We start from the raw sequence: 12,399 nt of genomic DNA on the forward strand, positions 1-12,399 counted from the left end.
AACGCAATGTGGGCAACATTTCAGCACAAAATAAACGCAATGTGAGCAAACATGTCAGCACAAAATAAACGCAATGTGGGCAAACATGTCAGCACAAAATAAATGCAATGTGTGCAACATTTCAGCACAAAATAAACGCATTGTGGGCAAACGTCAGCACAAAATAAACGCAATGTGGACAACATGTCAGCACAAAATAAACGCAATGTGGGCAACATGTCAGTACAAAATAAACGCAATGTGGGCAACATTTCAGCACAAAATAAAAGCAATGTGGGCAACATTTCAGCACAAAATAAATGCAATGTGGGCAGCATTTCAGCACAAAATAAACGCAAGGTGGGCAACATTTCAGCACAAAATAAACGCAATGTGGGCAACATGTCAGTACAAAATAAACGCAATGTGGGCAACATGTCAGCACAAAATAAACGCAATGTGGGCAACATTTCAGCACAAAATAAACGCAATGTGGGCAACATGTCAGCACAAAATAAACGCAATGTGGGCAACATGTCAGCACAAAATAAACGCAATGTGGGCAACATTTCAGCACAAAATAAACGCAATGTGGGCAACATTTCAGCACAAAATAAACGCAATGTGGGCAACATGTCAGCACAAAATAAACGCAATGTGGGCAAAATGTCAGCACAAAATAAACGCAATGTGGGCAACATGTCAGCACAAAATAAACGCAATGTGGGCAACATTTCAGCACAAAATAAACGCAATGTGGGCAACATTTCAGCACAAAATAAACGCAATGTGGGCAACATGTCAGCACAAAATAAACGCAATGTGGGCAAAATGTCAGCACAAAATAAACGCAATGTGGGCAACATTTCAGCACAAAATAAACGCAATGTGGGCAACATTTCAGCACAAGATAAATGCAATGTGGGCAACATGTCAGCACAAATTAAATGCATTGTGGGCAAAATGCAATGTGGGCAACATTTCACCACAAAATAAAAGCAATGTGGGCAACATTTCAGCACAAAATAAATGCAATGTGGGCAACATTTCAGCACAAAATAAACACAATGTGGGCAAACATGTCAGCACAAAATAAACGCAATGTGGGCAACATGTCAGCACAAAATAAACGCAATGTGGGCAACATTTCAGCACAAAATAAACGCAATGTGGGCAACATGTCAGCACAAAATAAACGCAAGGTGGGCAACATTTCAGCACAAAATAAACGCAATGTGGGCAAACATGTCAGCACAAAATAAACGCAATGTGGGCAACATGTCAGCACAAAATAAACGCAATGTGGGCAACATTTCAGCACAAAATAAACGCAATGTGGGCAACATGTCAGCACAAAATAAACGCAATGTGGGCAACATGTCAGCACAAAATAAACGCAATGTGGGCAACATTTCAGCACAAAATAAACGCAAGGTGGGCAACATGTCAGCACAAAATAAACGCAATGTGGGCAACATGTCAGCACAAAATAAGCGCAATGTGGGCAACATGTCAGCACAAAATAAACGCAAGGTGGGCAACATTTCAGCACAAAATAAACGCAAGGTGGGCAACATTTCAGCACAAAATAAACACCATGTGGGCAACATGTCAGCACAAAATAAACGCAAGGTGGGCAACATTTCAGAACAAAATAAACGCAAGGTGGGCAAAATGTCAGCACAAAATAAATGCAATGTGGGCAACATTTCAGTACAAAATAAACGCAATGTGGGCAAACATGTCAGCACAAAATAAACGCAATGTGGGCAACATTTCAGCACAAAATAAATGCAATGTCGGCAACATGTCAGCACAAAATAAACGCAATGTGGGCAACATGTCAGCACAAAATAAACGCAATGTGGGCAAACATGTCAGCACAAAATAAATGCAATGTGTGCAACATTTCAGCACAAAATAAACGCAATGTGGGCAACATTTCAGCACAAGATAAATGCAATGTGGGCAACATGTCAGCACAAATTAAACGCATTGTGGGCAAAATGCAATGTGGGCAACATTTCAGCACAAAATAAATGCAATGTGGGCAACATTTCAGCACAAAATAAACGCAATGTGGGCAAACATGTCAGCACAAAATAGAAGCAATGTGGGCAACATGTCAGCACAAAATAAACGCAATGTGGGCAACATTTCAGCACAAAAGAAACGCAATGTGGGCAACATGTCAGCACAAAATAAACGCAAGGTGGGCAACATTTCAGCACAAAATAAACGCAATGTGGGCAACATGTCAGCACAAAATAAACGCAATGTGGGCAACATGTCAGCACAAAATAAACGCAATGTGGGCAACATGTCAGCACAAAATAAACGCAAGGTGGGCAACATGTCAGCACAAAATAAACGCAAGGTGGGCAACATGTCAGCACAAAATAAGCGCAATGTGGGCAACATGTCAGCACAAAATAAACGCAAGGTGGGCAACATTTCAGCACAAAATAAACGCAAGGTGGGCAACATTTCAGCACAAAATAAACACCATGTAGGCAACATGTCAGCACAAAATAAACGCAAGGTGGGCAACATTTCAGCACAAAATAAACGCAAGGTGGGCAACATTTCAGCACAAAATAAGCGCAATGTGGGCAACATTTCAGCACAAAATAAACGCAATGTGGGCAAACATGTCAGCACAAAATAAACGCATTGTGGGCAAACGTCAGCACAAAATAAATGCAATGTGGTCAACATGTCAGCACAAAATAAACGCAATGTGGGCAACATGTCAGCACAAAATAAACGCAATGTGGGCAAACATGTCAGCACAAAATAAATGCAATGTGTGCAACATTTCAGCACAAAATAAACGCATTGTGGGCAAACGTCAGCACAAAATAAACGCAATGTGGGCAACATGTCAGTACAAAATAAACGCAATGTGGGCAACATGTCAGCACAAAATAAACGCAATGTGGGCAACATTTCAGCACAAAATAAAAGCAATGTGGGCAACATTTCAGCACAAAATAAATGCAATGTGGGCAACATTTCAGCACAAAATAAACGCAAGGTGGGCAACATTTCAGCACAAAATAAACGCAATGTGGGCAACATGTCAGTACAAAATAAACGCAATGTGGGCAACATTTCAGCACAAAATAAACGCAAGGTGGGCAACATTTCAGCACAAAATAAGCGCAATGTGGGCAACATTTAGCAGAAAATAATGCAATGTGGGCAACATGTCAGCACAAAATAAACGCAATGTGGGCAACATGTCAGCACAAAATAAACGCAAGGTGGGCAACATTTCAGCACAAAATAAACACCATGTGGGCAACATGTCAGCACAAAATAAACGCAAGGTGGGCAACATTTCAGCACAAAATAAACGCAAGGTGGGCAACATTTCAGCACAAAATAAGCGCAATGTGGGCAACATTTCAGCACAAAATAAACGCAATGTGGGCAAACATGTCAGCACAAAATAAACGCAATGTGGGCAACATTTCAGCACAAAATAAATGCAATGTGGGCAACATGTCAGCACAAAATAAACGCAATGTGGGCAACATGTCAGCACAAAATAAACGCAATGTGGGCAACATGTCAGCACAAAATAAATGCAATGTGGGCAACATGTCAGCACAAAATAAACGCAATGTGGGCAACATGTCAGCACAAAATAAACGCAATGTGGGCAACATGTCAGCACAAAATAAACGCAATGTGGGCAACATGTCAGCACAAAATAAACGCAATGTGGGCAACATTTCAGCACAAAATAAATGCAATGTGGGCAACATGTCAGCACAAAATAAACGCATTGTGGGCAAACGTCAGCACAAAATAAACGCAATGTGGACAACATGTCAGTACAAAATAAACGCAATGTGGGCAACATGTCAGCACAAAATAAACGCAATGTGGGCAACATTTCACCACAAAATAAAAGCAATGTGGGCAACATTTCAGCACAAAATAAATGCAATGTGGGCAACATTTCAGCACAAAATAAACGCAATGTGGGCAAACATGTCAGCACAAAATAAACGCAATGTGGGCAACATGTCAGCACTAAATAAACGCAATATGTCAGCACAAAATAAGCGCAATGTGGGCAACATTTCAGCACAAAATAAATCAAGGTGGGCAACATTTCAGCACAAAATAAACGCAAGGTGGGCAACATTTCAGCACAAAATAAATGCAATGTGGGCAACATTTCAGCACAAAATAAACGCAATGTGGGCAAACATGTCAGCACAAAATAAATGCTATTTTTGATCAATGGGCAACATGTCAGTACAAAATAAACGCAATGTGGGCAACATGTCAGCACAAAATAAACGCAATGTGGGCAACATTTCAGCACAAAATAAAAGCAATGTGGGCAACATTTCAGCACAAAATAAACGCAAGGTGGGCAACATTTCAGCACAAAATAAACGCAATGTGGGCAACATGTCAGCACAAAATAAACGCAATGTGGGCAACATGTCAGCACAAAATAAACGCAATGTGGGCAACATGTCAGCACTAAATAAACGCAATATGTCAGCACAAAATAAGCGCAATGTGGGCAACATTTCAGCACAAAATAAATCAAGGTGGGCAACATTTCAGCACAAAATAAACGCAAGGTGGGCAACATTTCAGCACAAAATAAACGCAATGTGGGCAAACATGTCAGCACAAAATAAACGCAATGTGGGCAACATGTCAGCACAAAATAAACGCAATGTGGGCAACATGTCAGCACAAAATAAACGCAATGTGGGCAACATTTCAGCACAAAATAAACGCAAGGTGGGCAACATGTCAGCACAAAATAAACGCAATGTGGGCAAAATGTCAGCACAAAATAAGCGCAATGTGGGCAACATGTCAGCACAAAATAAACGCAAGGTGGGCAACATTTCAGCACAAAATAAACGCAAGGTGGGCAACATTTCAGCACAAAATAAACACCATGTGGGCAACATGTCAGCACAAAATAAACGCAAGGTGGGCAACATTTCAGAACAAAATAAACGCAAGGTGGGCAACATTTCAGCACAAAATAAATGCAATGTGGGCAACATTTCAGTACAAAATAAACGCAATGTGGGCAAACATGTCAGCACAAAATAAACGCAATGTGGGCAACATTTCAGCACAAAATAAATGCAATGTCGGCAACATTTCAGCACAAAATAAACGCAATGTGGGCAAACATGTCAGCACAAAATAAATGCTATTTTTGATCAATGGGCAACATGTCAGTACAAAATAAACGCAATGTGGGCAACATGTCAGCACAAAATAAACGCAATGTGGGCAACATTTCAGCACAAAATAAAAGCAATGTGGGCAACATTTCAGCACAAAATAAACGCAAGGTGGGCAACATTTCAGCACAAAATAAACGCAAGGTGGGCAACATGTCAGCACAAAATAAACGCAATGTGGGCAACATGTCAGCACAAAATAAACGCAATGTGGGCAACATGTCAGCACTAAATAAACGCAATATGTCAGCACAAAATAAGCGCAATGTGGGCAACATTTCAGCACAAAATAAATCAAGGTGGGCAACATTTCAGCACAAAATAAACGCAAGGTGGGCAACATTTCAGCACAAAATAAACGCAATGTGGGCAAACATGTCAGCACAAAATAAACGCAATGTGGGCAACATGTCAGCACAAAATAAACGCAATGTGGGCAACATGTCAGCACAAAATAAACGCAATGTGGGCAACATTTCAGCACAAAATAAACGCAAGGTGGGCAACATGTCAGCACAAAATAAACGCAATGTGGGCAAAATGTCAGCACAAAATAAGCGCAATGTGGGCAACATGTCAGCACAAAATAAACGCAAGGTGGGCAACATTTCAGCACAAAATAAACGCAAGGTGGGCAACATTTCAGCACAAAATAAACACCATGTGGGCAACATGTCAGCACAAAATAAACGCAAGGTGGGCAACATTTCAGAACAAAATAAACGCAAGGTGGGCAACATTTCAGCACAAAATAAATGCAATGTGGGCAACATTTCAGTACAAAATAAACGCAATGTGGGCAAACATGTCAGCATAAAATAAACGCAATGTGGGCAACATTTCAGCACAAAATAAATGCAATGTCGGCAACATGTCAGCACAAAATAAACGCAATGTGGGCAACATGTCAGCACAAAATAAACGCAATGTGGGCAAACATGTCAGCACAAAATAAACGCAATGTGGGCAAACATGTCAGCACAAAATAAACGCAATGTGGGCAACATGTCAGCACAAAATAAACGCAATGTGGGCAAACATGTCAGCACAAAATAAATGCAATGTGTGCAACATTTCAGCACAAAATAAACGCATTGTGGGCAAACGTCAGCACAAAATAAACGCAATGTGGATAACATGTCAGCACAAAATAAACGCAATGTGGGCAACATGTCAGTACAAAATAAACGCAATGTGGGCAACATGTCAGCACAAAATAAACGCAATGTGGGCAACATTTCAGCACAAAATAAAAGCAATGTGGGCAACATTTCAGCACAAAATAAATGCAATGTGGGCAATATTTCAGCACAAAATAAACGCAAGGTGGGCAACCTTTCAGCACAAAATAAACGCAATGTGGGCAACATGTCAGTACAAAATAAACGCAATGTGGGCAACATGTCAGCACAAAATAAACGCAATGTGGGCAACATTTCAGCACAAAATAAACGCAATGTGGGCAACATGTCAGCACAAAATAAACGCAATGTGGGCAACATGTCAGCACAAAATAAACGCAAGGTGGGCAACATTTCAGCACAAAATAAATGCAATGTGGGCAACATTTCAGCACAAAATAAATGCGATGTAGGCAACATTTTAGCACAAAATAAACGCAATGTGGGCAAACATGTCAGCACAAAATAAACGCAATGTGGGCAACATTTCAGCACAAAATAAATGCAATGTGGGCAACATGTCAGCACAAAATAAACGCAATGTGGGCAACATGTCAGCACAAAATAAACGCAATGTGGGCAAAATGTCAGCACAAAATAAACGCAATGTGGGCAACATTTCAGCACAAAATAAACGCAATGTGGGCAACATTTCAGCACAAGATAAATGCAATGTGGGCAACATGTCAGCACAAATTAAACGCATTGTGGGCAAAATGCAATGTGGGCAACATTTCAGCACAAAATAAATGCAATGTGGGCAACATTTCAGCACAAAATAAACGCAATGTGGGCAAACATGTCAGCACAAAATAGAAGCAATGTGGGCAACATGTCAGCACAAAATAAACGCAATGTGGGCAACATTTCAGCACAAAAGAAACGCAATGTGGGCAACATGTCAGCACAAAATAAATGCAAGGTGGGCAACATTTCAGCACAAAATAAACGCAATGTGGGCAACATGTCAGCACAAAATAAACGCAATGTGGGCAACATGTCAGCACAAAATAAACGCAATGTGGGCAACATGTCAGCACAAAATAAACGCAAGGTGGGCAACATGTCAGCACAAAATAAACGCAAGGTGGGCAACATGTCAGCACAAAATAAGCGCAATGTGGGCAACATGTCAGCACAAAATAAACGCAAGGTGGGCAACATTTCAGCACAAAATAAACGCAAGGTGGGCAACATTTCAGCACAAAATAAACACCATGTGGGCAACATGTCAGCACAAAATAAACGCAAGGTGGGCAACATTTCAGCACAAAATAAACGCAAGGTGGGCAACATTTCAGCACAAAATAAGCGCAATGTGGGCAACATTTCAGCACAAAATAAACGCAATGTGGGCAAACATTTCAGCACAAAATAAACGCATTGTGGGCAAACGTCAGCACAAAATAAATGCAATGTGGTCAACATGTCAGCACAAAATAAACGCAATGTGGGCAACATGTCAGCACAAAATAAACGCAATGTGGGCAAACATGTCAGCACAAAATAAATGCAATGTGTGCAACATTTCAGCACAAAATAAACGCATTGTGGGCAAACGTCAGCACAAAATAAACGCAATGTGGACAACATGTCAGCACAAAATAAACGCAATGTGGGCAACATGTCAGTACAAAATAAACACAATGTGGGCAACATGTCAGCACAAAATAAACGCAATGTGGGCAACATTTCAGCACAAAATAAAAGCAATGTGGGCAACATTTCAGCACAAAATAAATGCAATGTGGGCAACATTTCAGCACAAAATAAACGCAAGGTGGGCAACATTTCAGCACAAAATAAACGCAATGTGGGCAACATGTCAGTACAAAATAAACGCAATGTGGGCAACATTTCAGCACAAAATAAACGCAAGGTGGGCAACATTTCAGCACAAAATAAGCGCAATGTGGGCAACATTTAGCAGAAAATAATGCAATGTGGGCAACATGTCAGCACAAAATAAACGCAATGTGGGCAACATGTCAGCACAAAATAAACGCAAGGTGGGCAACATTTCAGCACAAAATAAACACCATGTGGGCAACATGTCAGCACAAAATAAACGCAAGGTGGGCAACATTTCAGCACAAAATAAACGCAAGGTGGGCAACATTTCAGCACAAAATAAGCGCAATGTGGGCAACATTTCAGCACAAAATAAACGCAATGTGGGCAAACATGTCAGCACAAAATAAACGCAATGTGGGCAACATTTCAGCACAAAATAAATGCAATGTGGGCAACATGTCAGCACAAAATAAACGCAATGTGGGCAACATGTCAGCACAAAATAAACGCAATGTGGGCAACATGTCAGCACAAAATAAATGCAATGTGGGCAACATGTCAGCACAAAATAAACGCAATGTGGGCAACATGTCAGCACAAAATAAACGCAATGTGGGCAACATGTCTGCACAAAATAAACGCAATGTGGGCAACATGTCAGCACAAAATAAACGCAATGTGGGCAACATTTCAGCACAAAATAAATGCAATGTGGGCAACATGTCAGCACAAAATAAACGCATTGTGGGCAAACGTCAGCACAAAATAAACGCAATGTGGACAACATGTCAGTACAAAATAAACGCAATGTGGGCAACATTTCACCACAAAATAAAAGCAATGTGGGCAACATTTCAGCACAAAATAAATGCAATGTGGGCAACATTTCAGCACAAAATAAACGCAATGTGGGCAAACATGTCAGCACAAAATAAACGCAATGTGGGCAACATTTCAGCACAAAATAAATCAAGGTGGGCAACATTTCAGCACAAAATAAACGCAAGGTGGGCAACATTTCAGCACAAAATAAATGCAATGTGGGCAACATTTCAGCACAAAATAAACGCAATGTGGGCAAACATGTCAGCACAAAATAAATGCTATTTTTGATCAATGGGCAACATTTCAGCACAAAATAAACGCAATGTGGGCAAACATGTCAGCACAAAATAAATGCTATTTTTGATCAATGGGCAACATTTCAGCACAAAATAAATGCAATGTGGGCAACATGTCAGCACAAAGTAAATGCAATGTGGACAAAATGTCAGCACAAAATAAACGCAATGTGGGCAACATTTCAGCACAAAATAAGCGCAATGTGGGCAACATTTCAGCACAAAATAAACGCAATGTGGGCAACATGTCAGCACAAAATAAACGCAATGTGGGCAAAATGTCAGCACAAAATAAACGCAATGTGGGCAACATTTCAGCACAAAATAAGCGCAATGTGGGCAACATTTCAGCACAAAATAAACGCAATGTGGGCAACATGTCAGCACAAAATAAACGCAATGTGGGCAACATTTCAGCACAAAATAAATGCAATGTGGGCAACATGTCAGCACAAAATAAACGCAATGTGGGCAACATGTCAGCACAAAATAAACGCAATGTGGGCAACATGTCAGCACAAAATAAACGCAATGTGGGCAACATTTCAGCACAAAATAAATGCAATGTGGGCAACATTTCAGCACAAAATAAACGCAATGTGGGCAACATGTCAGCACAAAATAAACGCAATGTGGGCAACATTTCAGCACAAAATAAGCGCAATGTGGGCAACATTTAGCAGAAAATAATGCAATGTGGGCAACATGTCAGCACAAAATAAACGCAATGTGGGCAACATGTCAGCACAAAATAAACGCAATGTGGGCAACATTTCAGCACAAAATAAATGCAATGTGGGCAACATGTCAGCACAAAATAAACGCAATGTGGGCAACATGTCAGCACAAAATAAACGCAATGTGGGCAACATGTCAGCACAAAATAAACGCAATGTGGGCAACATGTCAGCACAAAATAAATGCAATGTGGGCAACATGTCAGCACAAAATAAACGCAATGTGGGCAACATGTCAGCACAAAATAAACGCAATGTGGGCAACATGTCAGCACAAAATAAACGCAATGTGGGCAACATGTCAGCACAAAATAAACACAATGTGGGCAACATTTCAGCACAAAATAAATGCAATGTGGGCAACATGTCAGCAAAAATAAACGCATTGTGGGCAAACGTCAGCACAAAATAAACGCAATGTGGACAACATGTCAGTACAAAATAAACGCAATGTGGGCAACATGTCAGCACAAAATAAACGCAATGTGGGCAACATTTCACCACAAAATAAAAGCAATGTGGGCAACATTTTTAGCACAAAATAAATGCAATGTGGGCAACATTTCAGCACAAAATAAACGCAATGTGGGCAAACATGTCAGCACAAAATAAACGCAATGTGGGCAACATGTCAGCACTAAATAAACGCAATATGTCAGCACAAAATAAGCGCAATGTGGGCAACATGTCAGCACAAAATAAATCAAGGTGGGCAACATTTCAGCACAAAATAAACGCAAGGTGGGCAACATTTCAGCACAAAATAAATGCAATGTGGGCAACATTTCAGCACAAAATAAACGCAATGTGGGCAAACATGTCAGCACAAAATAAATGCTATTTTTGATCAATGGGCAACATTTCAGCACAAAATAAATGCAATGTGGGCAACATGTCAGCACAAAATAAACGCAATGTGGGCAACATGTCAGCACAAAGTAAATGCAATGTGGGCAAAATGTCAGCACAAAATAAACGCAATGTGGGCAACATTTCAGCACAAAATAAGCACAATGTGGGCATGATTTCAGCACAAAATAAACGCAATGTGGGCAACATGTCAGCACAAAATAAACGCAATGTGGGCAAAATGTCAGCACAAAATAAACGCAATGTGGGCAACATTTCAGCACAAAATAAGCGCAATGTGAGCAACATGTCAGTACAAAATAAACGCAATGTGAGCAACATGTCAGCACAAAATAAACGCAATGTGGGCAACATGTCAGCACAAAATAAACGCAATGTGGGCAACATGTCAGCACAAAATAAACGCAATGTGGGCAACATGTCAGCACAAAATAAACGCAATGTGGGCAACATTTCAGCACAAAATAAACGCAATGTGGGCAACATTTCAGCACAAAATAAACGCAATGTGGGCAACATGTCAGCACAAAATAAACGCAATGTGGGCAAAATGTCAGCACAAAATAAACGCAATGTGGGCAACATGTCAGCACAAAATAAACGCAATGTGGGCAACATTTCAGCACAAAATAAACGCAATGTGGGCAACATTTCAGCACAAAATAAACGCAATGTGGGCAACATGTCAGCACAAAATAAACGCAATGTGGGCAAAATGTCAGCACAAAATAAACGCAATGTGGGCAACATTTCAGCACAAAATAAACGCAATGTGGGCAACATTTCAGCACAAGATAAATGCAATGTGGGCAACATGTCAGCACAAATTAAATGCATTGTGGGCAAAATGCAATGTGGGCAACATTTCACCACAAAATAAAAGCAATGTGGGCAACATTTCAGCACAAAATAAATGCAATGTGGGCAACATTTCAGCACAAAATAAACACAATGTGGGCAAACATGTCAGCACAAAATAAACGCAATGTGGGCAACATGTCAGCACAAAATAAACGCAATGTGGGCAACATTTCAGCACAAAATAAACGCAATGTGGGCAACATGTCAGCACAAAATAAACGCAAGGTGGGCAACATTTCAGCACAAAATAAACGCAATGTGGGCAAACATGTCAGCACAAAATAAACGCAATGTGGGCAACATGTCAGCACAAAATAAACGCAATGTGGGCAACATTTCAGCACAAAATAAACGCAATGTGGGCAACATGTCAGCACAAAATAAACGCAATGTGGGCAACATGTCAGCACAAAATAAACGCAATGTGGGCAACATTTCAGCACAAAATAAACGCAAGGTGGGCAACATGTCAGCACAAAATAAACGCAATGTGGGCAACATGTCAGCACAAAATAAGCGCAATGTGGGCAACATGTCAGCACAAAATAAACGCAAGGTGGGCAACATTTCAGCACAAAATAAACGCAAGGTGGGCAACATTTCAGCACAAAATAAACAC

Source organism: Hyperolius riggenbachi, chromosome 1 (assembly GCF_040937935.1).
Source record: "Hyperolius riggenbachi isolate aHypRig1 chromosome 1, aHypRig1.pri, whole genome shotgun sequence".
NCBI lineage: Eukaryota > Metazoa > Chordata > Amphibia > Anura > Hyperoliidae > Hyperolius > Hyperolius riggenbachi.